At 39.1% G+C, this 18,292-nt stretch overlaps 2 long non-coding RNA genes across 2 annotated transcripts in view; one reads left to right on the top strand and one right to left on the bottom strand.

Moving 5' to 3' along the window:
• LOC307214442 overlaps positions 1-18,292 on the top strand; it is a 565,797-nt gene that overhangs the window by 39,008 nt on the left and 508,497 nt on the right. The window lies entirely within an intron of this gene.
• LOC307214371 overlaps positions 1-18,292 on the bottom strand; it is a 45,961-nt gene that overhangs the window by 26,816 nt on the left and 853 nt on the right. The window lies entirely within an intron of this gene.

The following is an 18,292-nucleotide window of genomic DNA, read 5'->3' as shown; positions in this document are numbered from 1 at the left end:
TCATCCAATTATGCAATAATTCAAATTATTCACCTCACAAAACTTCCTGCAAACCTACAAATGTAATCTGATCATCATAGTTACTTTTCAGATAGTCCGTAAATTTACGCCAATCTTCTGTGAATCTCTGGTCCCGCCGGTTTCAAATTCTTCCCGTTAGTTTATCTAATTCTGCATAGTCCATGTTTAATTTTCTTAAGATAAGCCATTCATATAAATGTTTGGGGAAAATGGGAAGTCAAAGTTTAAAGAGAAAGGTATAATAAATTTGAAATCTGGAATTTATATGTAGAGATTTTAAAATTTAATAAAAATTCGAGCCATTGTTTTTATCCTGTTTTGTGTTTAATTCATTTGTATCTGTACACTGCATTGATATTTTATACGAGTGCACATGTCAGGGTGGTGATGGTTACAAATATTATTAATAAATAATAATATCCCTCAATTTCCTGTTCCACAGCCAGGAAATGTGGGGCCTGGTCTACCACTGTCCGAATAATATTTTTAATGCACAAATGATAAAAGCCATATCTTAAAATCAAGACTTCCTTCAAGTAATCAATGCCGAACCAGCCAGTGAATTACCTCCTGTTATAAGCAGCTTCAGGCGAGGGCAAAAGGTACTCAGACAACACCAATTCCTTTTTACAAAGCTATTCACTCTCTGACCTGGCTCTTATTTATTTTTCTCTACAACAAACAACACTGTAGATATTATGAAGCATGGTTTGAGCTGTTCTGTATTGATCAAGTTCTCCAGTGGTTCTTGACCTTATTTTCAGTCGGTGGCACCGTATTTCACAGCACAATATTCCTGAAAGGGGTTTCCCACCTTGCAGTTCTCTTCTCCTGAACAGTTTGGAAATGTAGGGAGATTTCAGGCCAAATAAAAATATGTCACTGCTCTTCCTTTCCACATTCCCAGTATCACAATGAGGTACAAAGACCCAACTTGGAATAGAGTGGTACCTCAGGTTAAGTACTTAATTCGTTCCGGAGGTCCATTCTTAACCTGAAACTCTTCTTAACCTGAAGCGCCACTTTAGCCTCCTGCTGCTGCCGGGCCGCCGGAGCCCGATTTCTGTTCTTATCCTGAAGCAAAGTTCTTAACCTGAAGCACTATTTCTGGGTTAGCGGAGTGTGTAACCTGAAGCGTATGTAACCCGAGGTACCACTGTACTAGAGAATGGAGCATCCCGACTGGGAAAGGGTGAGTTCTAAAATGAATGAGTTCTAAAATGGTTCAGTACCTCCCCTCACCACATGTTGTAGTACAGAAGCAATCCCTCCTCGAAGAGAGACCATGGCTCCCTGGTAGGTCATACATGTTTCCCACAGAAAGCTCTAGATGCAATCCCAGCCATCTCCAGCTATGGTGAGGGGGAAAGGTTCAGGCAGCAGTAGATGATAAGGACTCTCTGCATGAAGCTTCCTGAGGCCCATCAGTCAGAGTAGACAATAGCAGATTAGATGGTAGAGCTGTGTCAGGGCCCCTGACCAAAAATTAGGGGCCTGATCTAGTGATTTGTGGCTCCAATCTGACTCAGGATGTTCCAGGAGTAAACCCAACCCAGATCTGGACCCCAAACTGGTTCAAGAAGGTGGGGGAGAGGAGAGACACACAGGATCCCTGAACATCTTCTTCCCCTCCCACCTTTTGACAGCCCCAGATTGCTCTAGGTGGATCCAATCCAGTGTGCCTCAATCCAATCCAGGCAAATCTCAGAGTCACCCAAATTAGCCCAGTTTGGTTTGGGATCCAGGATTCAGCTGGATCTGGTGCATTGCCCTACCATACGGAGATAGTCAAATATGATATAATGCGACTCCCCAGCACAAATCTTTATTGTGCCTCTACACATATATCATGGACGTGATAGAAGGAGAAGACCAACAAATAATGGAAGGCAATAATTCTTCAGCTGTTCCTCTCTGGTCTCTAGCTAAAGAAGCTTTCCACATTACAAAACCTGTTTCTACTGTGGCCACAACAGAAATGGGAATGATAATATGTGTACTAAGGACAACAAAGGCATTGTTATACTGCTTTCAGTCTACCAAAAGCTAGTGGCTCTGTTCAGAAGATCCTCCATACCATGGTCTGGAGGCTAGGGGACATGTTCTGTACTTCCCCTTGTCTCTACCTCTCAAACAGCTTAACTAATTACTTCCAGGGTTAAGCAAACCATAGCTTGCCCACATACTGGGATCACAAACCGTTGAAGAGGGAAGGGAAAGAGGTTGCTGGCAGGTGCAAGCTGCTCATCATCTAAACCCTGTTTGGTGGCTTGGTTGAAAGAAGCCATTGTCACAGACCTATTTCTTGATCTTCCTTTTCTTCTGCAAGCAGCTCTGTCTTCTCTCGGTCAGTCTCTTTATGGAGGAGATGACCCTTTTATAATCGTTTTGAAAGTACTAGTGCGTGCTTTAAAACGGCATGTTGGGATCAAGGATAGAAATATGATACATTTCACTACATGGATGGGATATGATCTAAAAGGAAAGGGAAATGTAATCTGATGGGTAAAGTGTGGGAGGCAGGGTTCTACTATAACTTGACAGGGATCAGAACATTTTCTAAATATCAAAACCAAAGTATTGCTTTTAACAGTGAATGTTGGCAATAGTCCCTTGTTCCTATACAAAAATGGTTCATTGGAATACTAGATTCCAGGCCTATCCCCATATTTCTTCTTTCCATTTTGCTTGGAATAACATTTGGTGCACACATATAACAAAATTCCTGAGGTCATTATTGTTACTACGTAGAAAAAAATTCAGTATCTAAAAAGAAAAACCAAAAGCCTGATAAAAATTATTATCTCTGAATTCTAATGTCAATTCAAGATATCAATAATGGATAGAAATTAAACAAAAAAAATCATGTCTACTCAGAAGTAAGTCCTATTGATTTCATTGGGACTTGCTCTCAAGCAGGAATGTTTAGAATTGCAGTGTGAAAAGAAAGTAAGAATCCAATTAAAATGAAATCCCAGCTTGTTATTTTCATGATGAAATTCAGTTGGGTCCACACAATAGTTGCTAAGGATCTTCATCCCAGAATTAAAATACCTTATTAGTGGATAATTTCATCATTTAGGAGAGAAGAATGTTTAATATATATTTATTTTAATGATTGTGTCCCCCACCCCCCGCCGGTGGTTTTAGCTATTTCTATTTTATCTGTAAGCCGCCTTAAGTTCCTGTCAGAGGAGAAGGTGGGATATAAATATGATGCTGATGATAGAATGCAAACACAAATTTAAGAGAAAAGATTTTTAAAAATCTATGTCTGAACTTCAACTGTGTGCTGTACTGTCATATGTTCAGTTTCAATGTTGCTACACCTTCCTTTTTCAAGGCATTTATTGGTGTTAACATTTGCTTTTAATTTGTCTCTACAACTAAATACACAAGTCTCTTGGGTTGCCTTTTGCAACATTGCTTCTGTTTACCAGATAATCAAGTTTTGCAAAATTAAACAATGTTTCCAAAAACATATATGATCTCTCTCTCTCTCTCTCTCTCTCTCTCTCAGAATGCATGCCAAAAATCTGCTCTTCAGTATGGATTTTTTTCCTGACCCATAGTACTATCTAGCATGCATTCTTTTCCAAACATGCAACATGCAAATTTACCTTGTCTTTGCTACAAAAATTAGACACAGATGTCAAAATACTGTAGTCTATGAAATATACTGAAGCAGATGTTTAGAACATACTACTTCCTCATTTGCTGTCAAAGATATGAAACTTCTCTAAAATGATTGGAGCATGCCTGCAACACTCAAGGTGTAGGGGTGAATCTCCATTCACATCATTTTGACAGTTTAACGGAGTTAGCCCTGATTTACATGGGGATGAATGAAAGAAGGAGTTATCACTCAAGGTCAGAGTTAAGGTTACGCATAACATCATGACTTGGAATTTACTGGCTTAGAAATACATTTGCCCTACAATTATTAAGCGAGTATTTTAAATTAATTGGTAACCTTAGATCTAATTGCCTTTTTGCTTCAAAATAACCCAACCTAATGAGTGGTGCCTGTGTTTCAGTAATAATAAAAGGTGGTTTTCTTCGCAAAGCTGATCAACAACCATGCAAACTGTGTCAGAAATACACCCTGCACCAGAATCAGCTCACTAGGTGGGTTGGAGTCACTATGCTATCCTTTGGAAGATGGGTTGCTGTTGTTTACTGGGAGGGAGAGATAACATGAGGTGGCAGGAAGAGTTGTGTGGTGCAAAATACATTGGCAGTAGTGCCAGATTGGCTCCGCCAGTGTGTTTGCACCATGCCAACCTCCCCACTACCTCATCCTTCTCCTTCCACCTCTAAGTAGGCAATAACAACCCATCTGCTGGGAAGCAAACACAGCAGCTCTGCTTCTCCTAGCCCTAGCAAGCCATTTCTGGTGGTGTGCAGAAGATAGACTGTGATCTGCTAATAGATCTCTGGAGGGTTTACTGTAGATTGGCAAAGTTTCCCTGATTCTTAATGTCTAACAATAGCAGCAACTGAAAAGGCTTTCCTTCTCACCCTAAATGTAGTTAATAAAAAAAATAAATGCTATGGGGGGAGGAAATTTTGTATGAAAGAATATGTGAACTACAGGCACTACACTAGATTCTGTCCACCATGCCTTAAACTAATATGTACAGTTAAGATCTAATTAGGATTTGGGGAATAATTTTGTCCACTTCACATTTTCATGCAATGCTACCTAGCTCGCAAAATGAAAATATAGCAGTCCTTCAAAAATTGCACTTTTCTGAATTTTATGATACAGTTCTCCAAGCACATTAGAGGAAAGCATGTATAAAACTAGAGGACAATAACCTGTAGAAATGTACCACAGCAGGCAAAATTGCATACAAAATTGTGGTTTATCTTGAGGTTTTCTTTTGCAAACCTATGTGGAAACCCAAACTGACAGATTTACCCATCCCTAGTTGGGTTAGTTCAGATATATTAGCCAAAATGTTTTTGGGGTCTCGTCTATATAATCATTGCAGCGTTATACTCTGGCTGTTTCTGAAAACCATAGCAATTGCAGGGCTCAGACAAATACTACAAATACAGAAGCATTTTAGCCATAGCAAACTAGTTGTACGTTCCACTTGCACAACTAGAGGAATAGTCTCTTCTTCAATAAGTACTGCCAGCAGAGTCCTCTATGGTTTCCATCTGCAGCTTCAGAACCCATTTGGATGCTCACATCAACCCCTTGTGCTCTCTGCCCTCAGATGCATAGCACAAATGCCCTTGCATAACCTCATTGTGCCTCACATAAAAGATGAGCAAATTATGAATGCTCTCATTGGGTTTTAATCAACAGTGGCATGTGAGAGAGTGCAGTGGCAGATAGGGATGGGGCAAGATGGCAATGAGGTCAGATTTCAATGCCAAGAGCTATGGTGAGGTGCTAGAGTCTGGCTTTACATATGTGAATGTTCAGCACCAGTAAGAAGTCAGAAATCTTGATTTATTAAAACCTTTCACATATTGAAATATATTATATATTTTCTTCTCTTCCAGTACATATTAGCAGAGGGATGGTACACACCTCTGTTAAATAATAATAATAATAATAATAATAATAATAATAATAATAATAATAATAATAATTTTATTTATATCCCACCCTCCCCAGCCGAAGCCGGGCTCAGAGCGGCTAACAACAATAAAAGTAACACAGCATTCTAAAATCATTTCATTTTAAAATCAATTCAAAATCAAATTAATGGCAACCATTGGGCTAGAGTTCTGTGAGGATTACCAAAGGAGGGGGGTCAGACTGTGCCTTGGCCAAAGGCCTGGTGGAACAGCTCTGTCTTGCAGGTCCTGCGGAAAGATGTCAAGTCCCGCAGGGTCCTAGTCTCTTGTGACAGAGCATTCCACCAGATTGGGGCCACAGCCGAAAAAGCCCTGGCTCTGGTTGAGGCCAGCCTAACCTCCCTGTGGCCCAGGACCTCCAAGATGTTTTTGTTTGAAGGTCCTCCGTGGGACATACCAGGAGAGGTGGTCCTGTAGGTACGAGGGTCCTAGGTTGCCCCGGAAGTGGCAGATATTCTTCCCCCCTCATAGTAATACATGAAAAGGAATGCTAAAATCTGTTGAATAGTTTTTCATCTTCGGCAGGAAGTAAAGCATTTTGGGGTCGAACGTTTTCTTGAATGGACTATTTACTTGCATTCACCAGTGAAAACAACATGATGGACACTGCAATCCTATACACATTGCCCTACTGAACTGAAATAGACCTGCATAGGTTTAAGCTTAAAAGGCATCTTAGGAAGATCTGTACAAGCTGTGAACCACCAGACCAACCCAGTCTGCCAGCCACATAAGCAGAGTCTTGCTATTCTTGATGCTTTTACTTCCTTCATTGAATGGCAGAAACAAGGGGGTTGCCATTTAACATAGCAAGCCCTGCAAAAGGGTCTGGTAGCCTGCATTGACCTTGGCATTGCCAAGCCATTTTTTTTTAGGCTGGCACATCAGTACAGTGTAAGGGCAAATAAAAATACAATATTTTGCTTTGCTGCTGTAATTAGAGTTTCCACAACTTTTGAGAAATTTCTAGAGTTAGCATTAGGTTTTGAGACCAAAATTTGATGTTTGCTTCTGCAGACCCTCCAAGTGTCCCTATTTCCCAGGCGGGGGCACCAACTATAGGGGGTTCTGGGTGAAGAGCACCCACAAAAAATTGTTGTGGGTGCTCAGCACCCACACCGCAGGCCCCTAACGCAACATCCGGTGCCTTGGGAAGCACTGAAAGTCATGTCCAAGGCTTCACAAGACCTCAGAGATGTTGTCCGAGGCCTTGCGAGACCTCGGAACCAGACTTCCAGTGGCACCGGATGTCAGGTTCCGAGGCCAGGGGGTGTGCATGACATCATGTTGCAATGTGACGTCATGATGTCACATAAATGGGTACCCATAGCTTGGAGCCAATTGGCTCCCCTGTCTCCAGGGATAGTCTCAGATTTGCAGAAGCTGTAAATTTTCATTGGAAAAATATTGGAGGGTATGGAGTTATGCGACCCCTGAGCCAAGGAGATAAGCAACTACCGGTATACAACTTTTAGAAGACATCTGAAGGCAACCCTGTATAGGGAAGTTTTTAAAAATGTTTAATGCTTTATTATGCTTTTATATATGTTGGAAGACACCAACATATATGGCTGGGGCAACCCAGTGAGATGGGAGGGATATAAATGATTATTATTATGGATTTATTATGTAATAGGATGTCCCTATTATCATTGGAGAAATGTTGGAGGGTATGCATCTCTATTTCTAAATTCTATGTACACAAGCCTTCTGTAGTTCCCTGTATAATGCTACACTATGACACAGAGCTTCTGTTTCACCAGCCCAGATGAAAGAGGCCACGCTTGGATCCCAAAAGGGGATTTAAAGTTTAAAATGAGTCAAAGGATCACTGGACTTTAAGAATCATCATCATCATAATTTATTATTTATACCCCGCCCCACTCTGGGCGGCTTCCAACAAAAGATTAAAAATACATTAAAACATCAGTCATTAAAAACTTCCCTAAAAACTTCAGATGTCTTCTAAACGTAAGATAGTTGTTTATTTCTTTGACCTCTGATGGGAGGGCGTTCCATAGGGCGGGCACCACTATCGAGAAGGCCCTCTTCCTGGTTCCCTGTAACTTCGCTTCTCGCAGTGAGGGAGCCACCAGAAGGTCCTTGGAGCTGGACCTCAGTGTCCGGGTTGAAACTTTTAAATATATAAATGCTCTGCCAGCTCTTTTATATAGATTAGGTAACTTGATTACATTATCAGTTTATTTCCTCTACCTAAACATCCCCAATAAATTAACCAAAAATAATAGCCTTGATTCAAAGATTCCCCATGCATGAGGAAAGTTAATTGGTTCACACATGGGTCAGGTCACAGAATTTTTCTGCAGCTTCAGCCACAGTTCCCCTCAAAAACCACTCCAGGGACTTTGGTACCCCTTAGAGTGGTGTTAGATGTGCCATATGAGTTGCAGGTGATGTATTAATAAAGCCCATCCTACAGCCTGCACATAGAGCTAAATATTCAGAATTTCACAAATTGTTGATTTTTTACCACAGAGAAAGTCAAGACAAGCATTACTCGGTACTGACCAGAATTCCACTACATAACTTCTTCAAGTTAAGTGTTTTTTGTCATGTAATAAAATGGCCAACAGGATCTAGTAGGTATTGTGGATTTTTCTGCGGCTTATTCCTCTCCAACAGACTACAGGCATCAATCTCCCTCTCTAGCAAAATATAATTAAAGTAAAACAAAAAAGTAATATAAATGTAACATTACAAGTTACTTATCCCTCCTTTCTTTTTTGAAGCAGGAGTTTAAAAGACTCCAAAGTAGCACATAGTCTGTAATCAGCCTCTTCCTGAATGCTGTTGTAAACAATTTTCATTTCTCTCTCTCTCTCTCAAAAACACTCCTACAAGAGTAGTTTGCTGTTGTTGTTTTCATAGATGACAGAGATTTTCTCCATGCTATAACTCATCTTGTTTTGTTCACATCTTCTACTTTGGTTGAATTGAAATACAATTTTCAAAAAAACCCCACAAAAAACAAACTACTACTTTCTAACTTAAAAGAATATATGCTGTTGGGCTTTGATGTTAAAGAACTGCACTGACACACAGCCATTAAAATTTGAAACTTTTAAATATATGAGTTCATTTTAAAAATCATTTTAACTGGAGGTATGAGTAGCTAATAGAAAATTATTTTTCGGAAGCATAATATGAGCCTTTAAAAGTAAGTAATTCCTATTTTAAACCTTGCGCCTCGTTTATGAAACAATGAAGAATTTGGCATTGGAACGAAGAAACTAAGATATTACTTGAATAATTCTGAAATATTAATGGTGACTGGCTATGAATAATGCTGCAAGTTCCTTATGGGCTTTCAAGCTTTTGCCATGTTTTCTTATGGTGTTTTTATTTTTGAAAAGGGAAAAGAACAATAGCATTCCTTTAAAATTTATAGCCCACACCCCATGTAGAAAGCTCGTGGTGGGTAACAGTAGATTAAAAACAATTACTACAGCCCATTAAAATGGAAGTTAAGATCCAATTAAACAGTTAAGAACATCATAAATATTAAACCGCAGCCCTCTGGCAGCTTAACCAAAGCCTCCCCAAATCAGCCCAAAATATTATTTGAAAGCAAATTTAATGAAGGCAAGGGAGACATGACCAAAGCTTATCTCCCCCCATCCCTCCAAATTGTGACTCTTTTAATATGCAGATATGAAATAATATGAAGCAGAATGCACAGCAAAGTAAAATAAATAGCTAAAAAAAGAAAAAGAAACCACGGTCCTATCAAATCTAAAGAGATGTCATATTGTTAATATCCCATCTGAGGCGTTCACTCCTATCAAATGTAATGCAACAGGAAACCCTCCACTGCAGTATTTTCTCATGCAGGCCTGTGCACTAATTATAATGCTCAGCGCTTGCTGCTACATGATAGCTTCCATTTGAAGGTGGCTTGCAGTTTTTCCTACAGAAATATCTCCAAGCCTGCATGGGAAATAAGGCTGTAGCCACTGCAGGAGAAATGTATTGCTTTCAAAAATAAGAAATAAAGATGTGATTGCAAGCCAGAAACAGAAGGAGAGCAATGGGTAGCTTTCAGACGCCCCTTTTCAGCTGCATTAGTAGGTCAAGGTTTAATATCCCTCTGCTCTTTGAATCTGTCCATGATCATCGCTGAATCCTTGCTTCACATGTTCCAGCTATTCCTGAAGCAGCGAAAACTATGAGAAGAGTCCACTTTGTAGGCCTCTGTCTCACAGATACATGGGACCTCTCCCCCCCTTCTTTTTACCACACATCTGCACTTGATGCATAGAAAATGCTCCTTACCACTTGGCCAGAAATTACAGAGAAGCAGTTTACCATAGGATCACGGGCAGACTCTGCTAATTTGCCACTTGTGAAAAGAAAAGTTCATCTCTATCTACTCTGGTTATCTTTCTGCCACACGCTTAGAGGAATTTGACGCATCCTGTGTTGAATGTGCAAAAACAACAACAACGCCCTGTTGGTTAACCAATATTCAAAAAAGGGGCACAGAATTTTTTTATAAAAAAATAAACAAACACATTTTGTTAAAAGAGAGAAGGAAACAGTGGTTGTGTGTGTATATATATATATATATATATATATATAACTTCTTAAAATGCAGCTAAATCATTCTTCTTCTCAAATTGGATCGAAGCTGGTATGGGGGAAATGCATCAAAATGTCATATTTCATAAGAAACAACAGGCTAGAGACAGGAAAGATAGGGAATACAGCTCACCAGCAGTGGAAGCACACTGCAGAGTACACAGCTTGTTCCCCCCCCCTTCTAAATATGACACTTATTTAAGAAGTGAAAATGCCCACTTCCCTGGTCCTCTGCTCCCAGGAAGCTTACATCATTTAAATGATTATTCAGGTCATCTGAAAGTATTAATAGTTCATATCAAATTCACATGTTACTCACATGTAAGGCATAAGCAGGTAAATGAAGGAGTCACAGACCCTCCAAGTGTCCCTATTTTCCAGGGATGTCCCTGATTTAGAGAAGCCGTACCAGTTTCTGATTTCATCCGGGAGTGCCCAATTTTACTTAGGATGTTCCTAATTTCATCGGAGAAATGTTGGAGGGTATTGCATTATCCAACCCCCCGAGCCATTTGAACGCAATCCTGTATAGGGAAGTGGTTTTTTAAATATAATGTTTAATGTTTTATTATGTTTTTTATATATGTTGGAAGCTGCCCCGAGAGGCTAGGGCAACCCAGTAAGATGTGTGGGGTATAAACAGTAAAATTCTCATTATGGAATGGGGTGTCACTATTTTCATCAGAGAAATGTTGGAGGATATGATAGTGGGTCTGTCCTTTTAGCCCTACCCCAGAAGTCACTTAGAAACAGCAGCAACTATGCATTGTGTGCTGTTCTTTGAGCAGATAGTTCAATACATGAGCTCCTGTTGATGTGTAGGGCCTCTGCGCAGTAATGGTGCATGGTTGTTTAGGTGCCCTGATCATGTTGAGATGCAACTTGGAATCTGGAGCTTGTGCCTTGGACTTTCAGCTCCCCAAACTGTGCCCAACCCTTGGTTACTGGGAAAGATAGATGTGATGGCGCCACGCCTTGTGGTACAGGTCTACGAGCCCCAGGTAAGCAATGTGGGCTGCGATGTCCTTCTGGAAAATTGAAAGCTGCCTTATACTGAGTAAAAAAATATTAGTCCCTCTGGTGCAGAACTGTTGACACCAGCTGGCAGGTACGACACATTCCCAGTTCTGTGTGGAGATGCTGGAGATTGAACCGGAGAACATCTATCTGCATGCAAAGCAGATGCTCCCTCAATATGCTATGAGTCTTCCACCTATTCCTGAATTATACCTCAGTGGCATCAGAACCTGGTACAGCATCACCACTTCCCATACTGCTAGACTAGGGAGGTCATATCATTTTACAAAGGACAGTTCTCTGTTTGAAGGTGCCCTCTGTTTCAAGGGCTGTCCAGTCCAAGTCTGGTTTAATCAAAAGGAACTACAAGAACGGAGAAAGTGACCATCAACAGCACTTGGGCAGCAGACAGAGCAGACCCCCAGGTCACCTCACAACCAGGTCTTCTCCCATTGCAATGAGATGCACTGTGTTTCTACTTAGCTTGTAGTCAATTATGTAGAAATTTGTATCTCCCTATATGTCCACTCATCTATATAATTTTCTAAATTCATTTTTATTTGATTTTACAAAAATGAATTTATAACAGTGCCAAATGAATATCCGTATAAAGAGATTTCTCTGAATCTTGTGACTTCTCCCCATCCCTTTCATGTGTCCTAATGTGAACATTTTCAGCTACATATTATTTCCTAATCTATATTTTGTATTCATCCATATTATCCATAATACCTGTTACATTACAAGTTGTATGAAAATCCTGCTAATGTTTTTATCTGCTTACAGTGGTCTCCTAAGTAAATTATATTTTTTCCCATTCTTTTTTAAAGTTTTTGTTCTCTTGGTTCCTGAGCTTTCCAGACAGCTTTGCCATTTCGGCATAGCCCATCAGCTTAGTTTGCCATTCCTCTCTGGTAGGGACTCTTTCTTCTTTCCACCTCTGGGCACATCTATATAAATTAAATTTCTGCCTTCTTTTATCCTCTTTTTGCTGATGCACTCTGTTGATGTGGGAAGCCATGGGCAGTGTGAGAAGAGCTCATTCTTCTCTTTCCAGCATCAGCCATTACCCCAGTTTCTAGAGAGTTGGTGGTGGTATGGGGCAAAGGAAAAGTGCCCCAGAAAGACAAATGAGAATCTTCTCCCATGGTCCAGGGCTTTTCATGTTAACTAGGAGATTCAGGAAGCAGGAACACTGCAATGCCCCCAATGGTGCCAAAGTCCAAAGGAATCTGCTCCAAGGACTGCATTTCCTCAGACTAGATTCAGACAGACAACAGATCTGGAATGTGCTGGGTACCATTCAACAAGGAAAACAATGCTAAAACATAGGGAGACATACATACAGTCACTGATGTGAAGTAGATGAAACGTGAGGATGGAAAAGACCAAAGAGGTGCTATCATGTGGTTTGTTTGCAAACTGCCCCATGGTGCTAGGAGCTTGTAGCAGTGGCCCATTTCCAAGTATGTATTATTTTGATCCAGTGTTGTTGCATGCATATAGAAAGAGCTACCTGCAATGCTCATGCATGCATGTGTTTGCTTCCCCACCAAAACAACTTCAGACTCCTGCTGCAAAAATGCATCATAACCGACTTTAGTCAATTGCACACACGAAAAGCGATTTAGAAAAATACATAGGGCATGCCACTCTTACCAGACTCAGTAACACCTTGGAAGACCACATAAGCCATAAAATGTGTCTTTTCTTGCCACAACACCAAACATATGACAGTTACAACATGTCAGTACAATATGTGAATGAAAGCCCACATCAGTAATAGGGTTTGGACACGGAAGAAGACCACATCTGGTAACATTTTTGCAGTGATAGACAGGGAATGCAACCACACGCATGCATGCACACACACTCCAACACCAGCATAACATGCCAGAAACATAATGTCTGAATCAAGAAATAGACAGGCACTTTAAAAAAAAAACAAAAGTGATTCCGCACCACACACACACACACACACACTCTCACACACAAAAGGCAGAGAAAATAGCTGTAGAAATATTAAGCAATGCAGAATGCAAAGTTGGTTACTTATGGGAAGATTGCCACAGAGCAAACAAGGAAAACAGACCCATACTTTATTTATTACTTAAATAAATAGTTTGTACAGCTTGCATTTTTGTGCTCAGTTTTCTGACAATATAAATCCGGTTCCCCATCACTCCCTAATATCTATATTGTTTAAGGCTTTATATACTGTATGATTAGTTGGCAATGGTACTGTTCAATCTGTACTAATCTGTATGCATTTATATTGTCTGAGCAGTTCCCTAATTGGTTTCCATCCAAGTAATACCACAGAGAATAAGGTTACATGCTGAAAAGGGCCGAGGTGAGAGAGTGGTTAAAAGGGGAGTGCAAACTCTATTCCTGTTCTTATTAAGAATGCATTGCACATCTGCATTTTTCAAAACATTTCTAAAACTGCCTCTCTCTGAATAAATGGGAATTGTATACCAGCACGGGGTGTGTGTGTGTGGAGGGATGGAGGGAGAGGATCATTTGGGACAGCTCCACCCACTTTGCTTTCATTCGTGGCTTGATACTGTACATATGGATTCTTTATGGGAAATGTTCTGAAAAACAAGCAATTTCCACACAAGGTGCATGGCATTTTTATCTATAAAAGTGTGTGAAAATTGGGAGATGGAGGAGAGGTGAAAGCTCATTTTGACCATGGTGTTGCCACAATATAAATGACCAATTTTGCTTTCACGGCCAGATTTTTCAGACACCAACAAATGATACTAAAAATTGGAAAGGACAAAGTATTCAAGTCTATGCTGTCAGTTACAATTTCGCCCAGATCGAGAGGAGAAAACGATGATCTAACGGGCCCACTTAGACTCAGTGTCTGTCTAATGGTCTTCCAGGTTCTTTAGATCCCTTAAATGATATCTACCATTCCATAATACAAAAGAGCTGCAACTCAGATTCTTGCTTGTTTGAAATCAATATTTTTTTTCCATTCATGCCAAAAAGGAATAGAGTTACACCCGCTGAAATAAAATATGAACTCAATATTTTCTGAGGACTGCACTATGGCATCGCTCAAAACTAGCTATCAGCAAAATCGATATATGACTCAGATAAACAGATGAATGACAGGTGTTAGGTACCACTACTCACAACTTGCACTGAATTTAAGATGATGTAACAGAACTAAGAACTTCAGCAGATTACTGGTCTTGTACTGCAAGAAGTCTCAGCATGCTTGAATATGCCTTCTGCATGCCATAAAATTAATATTAATTGGGTGCCACGGTTATAAGTAAAGAGGTGCACACATGCATGTCGATCAAATGCATTTTCCAGCTTTATTTTCCCCCTCCACCCCCTCAAATAAAGCATTTCAGGGATTGCAAAAGAAAAAGAAAAAGAAAAAGAAAAAGAGGGCTCTAAGGCTAAAAACTATACGCCAGGAAATAAGTTTATTTAGACAAACAGGATCCAGACCCAAACGTGTTTAGGGTCAGTGGAACAGATACACAACTACCAGAGAGAGCTGGGGAAAGGAAGCATTGGCTGTATGTGTGTTTTCCGTCTGTTAAAAAAGTAAACAAAAAGCTCACATCCCTGTCAGACATACTGATGTATATTCTTGAAGACACATATGGAGGCTTATTTTAAAATCTAGAAAGAATAAAAGATTTATTTTCAGTGAATGATGCTGTGATTGATTTTGGTTTTTGTGTTTTCCAAAATTGGACAATATTGTAAAATTACATCATCTCAGATATATTTTTAAGAGCATCCTCTGTTTTAGGCAACACAAGGATGTGAGTCTCAAGTGTACGAAATTCACCACTGCTGAGGATGAAAATTTATGAGAATTCATTCTGAAAGGAGAGCGTATGGGATTTCCATTCTGGAAAGAATGGGGGAGGGGAAGTACTCAGGATGCATTTCTGGTTAGTCAAACACGGAATACATTAGAAGAAATTTTTGAATTAAATATTAATGATCATGTGGACCATTAATCCAGTTTGGGTTTCGTTTTAGAGGTTTATAATGCAGTGACCCTCTAAGCTTAAGGAATGGCATGCAGGTACATCCTGTTGAGGCCACTGGAAATTATTGCTCTGTAAGCATACCCAGGTTGGCATCCTAATATATTTTCTTTTTTTCCTGGGTCTGTTGCCAAGTCTCATAAAGGTATAGATATATGACCCTTTCACAACACCAAATATTTTTTGTTCTTTTTAAACACATGAGCCTATTTCTCTTCAGGTGCTCAATTCAAAAAGTCCCCCCAATGATTCAGAAAAGTAAAATTCTCCTTGTGTTTTGTTTTAAAGGTAAGTTACATTAACAATGAACTTTATCCTGTAAAAGATTAGTCTTCTGTAAATGGTTAGGTCTGCAATAAAACCATTAAAATTCATTTTAAAAGTTGTTTTTGAAAATCTAGTAAGTACATGATTCACAAGATGGAATATATATATATATATATATATATATATATATATATATATATATCAGTTGACCCCTTTCTGATTTGATCACAGCAAACCAATTCCTTCCAGAAAAGTCACTGCAACTTAATGTAAGTTTGTAGACATTATCTGTGTAAACTCTTCCTTCTTTGTGCAGCCTATTTTGCTTTATTTAATCTTTGGCTTAATAAATCTGGGTGCAAAACTTGAGACTCTTTTGGGTCTCATAAAATGTGGGAAAACTAATGTTATTTCATGTCTTCAGAAAAGTGCAAAATCAAGTGGGGTCCAACATCTTTCATAAATGATCTGGATTTTATAGAAAGATGGGGTGGGGGAAAATCAATGAATATATTTGCATAGATAATAAATATGACCTTTCTGCATCACTGTAGCATTATAGAAATGCATTTTTCTTTTCTTTTTTTAAAAAACACTTATCAATTTCCATTCACCTTTATTTGGTGTCACTCGAGTTAAATAAATTAATAGACTCAACTGGTGCTTCACATTCTTCAGGTGATACTTAGGATTGTACTTTCAAGCTTTTTTATAAAGTTACCAAAATACATATAAAGATGGCTTGGATCTTGATCATAGCAAATCATTGGGACCATAATCACTCTGAGGGTTGACATTCATACAAATAAATTCCTTCCTATCATTTCTTTTTGGGAAAAAAATCAATAGATTTTCTATATGTACTTCTAAGGATAACTCTTAAGTTCCCTTTGCTGTCATGTGATTCCAGGAAAGTGTGTCAGGCATCACTCACAATCTCACAACCTTAAATCTTGTTACGCAGGGTGAATGTAATGTCTTCATTTACAATGCATTCCTATGCATGTCTACTCAGAAGTAAGCCTTCAGTCAATCAAATAGGCTTTTGGTATAAATTATTGTGAGGCAGTAAAGGTTTCAACCCTCAGCTATGCTGTAACACAGAATCTATGAGAGAAAGAGACAGAGATTGAGAGAAGCAGATCACCACATGGCAAAGGATAGCTAATCAATACTGGCAACTTTTTTCCACATTTCTCTGGGATCTTCCTAGGCCTGGCCCGATCTCAAAACCACCTCAGCAAAGGCTTAAAAAGGAGAAGAAATGTACACAGAGGAGGATCTTGTCCTGCCAAAAAAATAATAATAATAAAATCTCTCAAGCTCAAGGGTTGTTTAACGTAACCACAGTTACTTAGTTGATCTTGCATTTGAGAGAACTTCTCATTTAACTCGCCCGCCTATAATAGGCAACTTTTCCCAACACAGAGCGAAAGGTCACTATTATATGTAAGGAAAATTAAGCCGATGTTCTCGGTTGCCTTACAGTTCTCCTAGTTCAACTACTCCAATAAATGAACATGTACTACAAGCCGAAGGGCTTTTTATTACAAATTTAATTCATTTCTCTAGACAACTGTGAAATTTGCCATTGACATTAGTCATTACCCCAAGGCGAACTAAAAGATGATCTCAGTTAATAAATGATCCTTAACAAGGAACACTCCCTATCTTCTCTGATATTGGCAGAGGCACATTTTATTAATGCAAGGCTTGCTTCCTGCCAGAACACTAGCATTCACGACTATTTGGTATACTTGTTTCCTCTTCCTGCTCCTGATATTAATAATTATGCAACGGGATAATTAACAACACAAAGAGACAGTACTCTGAGTTTGCAGCTAGATTTTCAGCATGTTAACCTTCTGGGAAATAAAGAACAGAAGCAAAGAGTCTAGCCAAATAAACCAATGCAGGTTGATTTCACAGTGTGTAAAAGGCTAATTATCTGTGAAAAGTCTGACCTCCAGTAACAAAATCACACAAATGTGCAGGAATTTTATTTTAAACAAAACTCAAGAGTCTTTTTTTAAAAAAAGAGTATCAAGAATTCTCGTTAGCTAGCTTGCAGAAGGATTTGCATATACATATATGTGTGGCAATGCATGTACACACACTCATATACACACACAGAGAGAGAAGTCCTCAACCATTTTATTTCATTAAAGAATTGTACTTATTAAGTGTGCACTCACACATAATAGCATCATGTAATAAATGGTAACTAGCTATTCACAACACCTGTGAAAGTATGGTAAAATAACCCCCCCCCCCCCATACACACACACTCTGCCACTACAATATAAACAAAATAAACCTAACATATGACAGAAGTTGGTTAAGTGCATATTGTTTACTGGAGACAGGGTGCAGTAAAATACAGGAAATATTATCACTTCTTTACAGATTCTATATGTAATTCATTCTGATGTAAGAATATTTATCCACTAGCAGTAATAACAAAGCTACGTGGGGTGTTTGGTTTTTTCCCCTCTTCATTCCAAGAAAAAAATAAATTGTATTTGCAAAAAGCAAACACATTACGGAGTGTGTAAAAATGCAATATTCCCATTTTCTAGTCAGAGTTCCAATTTATTGAAGTAACAGAGCAGAAAATGCACTGACAGCTGTTACATTTTATTGCGAATTAGTATATACGTTTTATATCCAGTGAGCAAATGCATGATACATTGTATTCCAGTAATTGCCACTGGCTTTCCAAATGGAAACTGAATGATCTTAGTGCAATTACACTCAGG

Source organism: Podarcis cretensis (genome assembly GCF_951804945.1).
Source record: "Podarcis cretensis genome assembly, chromosome: 4".
Taxonomy (NCBI): Eukaryota; Metazoa; Chordata; class Lepidosauria; order Squamata; family Lacertidae; genus Podarcis; species Podarcis cretensis.
This window is presented reverse-complemented; position numbering and strand designations above follow the sequence as displayed.